General features: G+C 44.5%; 1 non-coding gene across 1 annotated transcript; it reads right to left on the bottom strand.

Moving 5' to 3' along the window:
• Positions 1-955: 955 nt before the first annotated feature.
• On the bottom strand, positions 956-1027 carry TRNAE-UUC (transfer RNA glutamic acid (anticodon UUC)). The gene has a single exon. It is a non-coding gene; the product is annotated as a tRNA-Glu (tRNA).
• Positions 1028-3308: the final 2281 nt, after the last annotated feature.

Raw genomic sequence — 3308 nt, 5'->3', positions numbered from 1 at the left:
CTTTGGAGCGGGGTTAAACATTGAGCTATGTTTGGGAGCTCACAAACTCCACACTTCGCAAGATTCTTCATACATCTTCTGGAATAAATATATCACAGCACTGCATTGATAGGCTGCTTTAGGTCAAGAAAAGAAAGCCACCAAGCATTATGTTCTACCACCTGAGTGAAAAATCAAGAAGCACCTTAAGCAATACGCCAAATGAAAACCCTTGCCATGCCTGGTTAAATGGTAAATCGTTTAGCTTCTCTGGAGAATCTTTTGATTGACTGATTTTCCCATATAATGAAATGCTGGCATTTTTGGAGACCTTTTGGCACCTTTGCCGTCATGTTCCTTGTGTCCAAAAGATACTTGGGAGTAAAATCTATCACCGAAAAGAAAGGTTTTGGCAACCTTGTGGAAGCTAAAAGCACCCGTTCTAAAGTGCTCTTGGAGGAAGTAAGTTTTTGCAAAGGTGGCGTGGCCTTCTTTGATATCAGCAATATGCCTTAAAAGGGTTTAAACGAGTAAAACTATTAGAGCGTCAGTGTCTTGATGTTAATGCAAGGTGCACTGAATCTAATTTTTTGACATGTTTGCAAGACATGACTTCATTGGAAGGTCCTGGATTGGTAAAAAACTAATCTATCTGCATATAATCCTCAAGGGACGCTTTCTTGTGCTTTAGGCAGAAGCGACAATTTCCATTTCAAGCAAAAGTCATTTTTTCCCTGCCAAATAATAAAAATTTTTCATTGAATGTTGATGTGTTCTTTAGAAAAGTCCTGTTCTGTGCACATAAAATGTAACGTGTAGTAAATTCTCTCATCCAGGATGTATTGGAATACGATGTTTATTTCTATAATCTGACTAGGAGCAATCTTCAATCCAGTGCGGATAGAATAGTAAACCGGAGACATTAACTTATATGGGTGAGATTAAAATGTGACTAAAGAAGAAAAGCTAAGGACAATTCCCATACCGGGAGTCGAACCCGGGCCACCTGGGTGAAAACCAGGAATCCTAACCGCTAGACCATATGGGAAGCTCTGTCACCTTTTTTCTAGAGTGGGTAACACAAGACAGCCAAAAGTTCTTGGCATTTTGAAAGGTTTCCTAAAATGATTTGTTTTCACCTCTATGTCTGAAAAAACAGGAATCCTAAATGCCAGACCAAGTGAAAAGCTTAACTTATTTTGACACGGATCGGTTGACATAAGGAGAAGGTTGCCTGAAGATTATGCAAGAAAAGGAAGCTCTTGCAAAAAGGCATTATCCTCTTTGGAGCGGGGTTAAACATTGAGCTATGTTTGGGAGCTCACAAACTCCACACTTCGCAAGATTCTTCATACATCTTCTGGAATAAATATATCACAGCACTGCATTGATAGGCTGCTTTAGGTCAAGAAAAGAAAGCCACCAAGCATTATGTTCTACCACCTGAGTGAAAAATCAAGAAGAACCTTAAGCAATACGCCAAATGCAAACCCTTGCCATGCCTGGTTAAATGGTAAATCGTTTAGCTTCTCTGGAGAATCTTTTGATTGACTGATTTTCCCATATAATGAAATGCTGGCATTTTTGGAGACCTTTTGGCACCTTTGCCGTCATGTTCCTTGTGTCCAAAAGATACTTGGGAGTAAAATCTATCACCGAAAAGAAAGGTTTTGGCAACCTTGTGTAAGCTAAAAGCACCCGTTCTAAAGTGCTCTTGGAGGAAGTAAGTTTTTGCAAAGGTGGCGTGGCCTTCTTTGATATCAGCAATATGCCTTAAAAGGGTTTAAACGAGTAAAACTATTAGAGCGTCAGTGTCTTGATGTTAATGCAAGGTGCATTGAATCTAATTTTTTTACATGTTTGCAAGACATGACTTCATTGGAAGGTCCTGGATTGGTAAAAAACGAATCTATCTGCATATAATCCTCAAGGGACGCTTTCTTGTGCAAATGGAGGTCATTTGTCTAAATATACATAGGGATTAAGGAAAAAGCGCAAGTAACATTTTCTTTTCTTTGGTTTTTACTATATATTGGGGCTGATGTGTGTTGTAGTCCTTGCAGCTTAAGCGCAGGACTTCTCTTTTTGTATTTGTATTTACTTTGTATCACACAGCCTGGTTACAATGCTGCTACCCATCCCATGTGTTCCCTATTAAGGGTTAATAAGTAAAGGGGTGTATATAAAAAATACCCCTTTCTGTCTCATTAGAGATATCTTTGCCAGAAGCTCAAGGAAGCAGGCTGAAGGGTCAGTGTTAGGACCCGCTTAGGGGGGGTCTGCCTTGACGTTGGCAGGCGGGCATCCCTCCAATGGCCATTGGAGCAACTAAATGACCTCCATTTGTCTAAATATACATAGGGATTAAGGAAAAAGCGCAAGTAACATTTTCTTTTCATAGGTGATAACCATCTGACTATGTTCCCCACTCCCAATCCTCCTAACGCCCATCCCATCACCTCCCCTGTCTGCCCGGTCCTGAATTCCGACGGATCTTTCTTTTCCCCTTCCCCGTCTCTAACATTCCCATCATCCTCATCCATCCCTACGCTACCTGCTGTACCTCCTCCTAACATCTCATCTGCCATTCCTTCCCTACATTCCCTCTCCGTTACTGATCCCCTCCCCTCTTCATCCGCCCAGCTAACCACCTTCTCCACCCTTGCTCCGGCTCCTCCCTCTACACCCACCTCTACCAATCCCTCTCCGTCCCCTCCCATCTCCACCCCAGTCCAATACCCCACCTCCTTCCCCTCCCCAGCCTGGCCCTACCCCTTCCCATATCCCATGGCCCTGCCCTATCCCGGGTATCCACTACCCCTTCCCCAAGCCACTCCCCAGGTTCCGGTCATGCCCAGTCCGGCACAGTCTGCCCCGGATGTGCCCACATCCAACATGGCCGCCACTTCTTCCCTTAACCCTAATACAGTACCTTTTCCGGCCACCAATATGGAGGCCCCCAGTACAGCCCTGATGCCGGTAATTCCCGGTGACTACCTATCCCCAGGTTATGACGTGCTAGCCACCCCCGCATCGGGGACCCCCGCTCATCCTCCGGTCCTGTCACCTTACTCGGGCCCTGCACGAAAGAGAGCTCAGATCATTGAATTAGATGAGGGAGAAGAGGATAGGTTATCCCAGGACTCGTTGGAGGCTGCAGGAGCCGCTGCAGGAGCCTCAACTCATCGTTCTATCGATGATCCCTTTGGACACAAGGGTCGGGGAGAACGGACCCCTCCTAAATATGTTGCTTTTAACCCCACTCAAGCTAGTGCATTAATGAAATCGCTCCCTGACCCAGAAAAACAGCCTATGCCTTTTTACCGAGG

Source organism: Pelobates fuscus, chromosome 3, assembly GCF_036172605.1.
Source record: "Pelobates fuscus isolate aPelFus1 chromosome 3, aPelFus1.pri, whole genome shotgun sequence".
Taxonomy (NCBI): domain Eukaryota; kingdom Metazoa; phylum Chordata; class Amphibia; order Anura; family Pelobatidae; genus Pelobates; species Pelobates fuscus.
The sequence above is the reverse complement of the archived record's forward strand: the minus strand, read 5'-3'. Positions and strand labels throughout refer to the sequence as shown.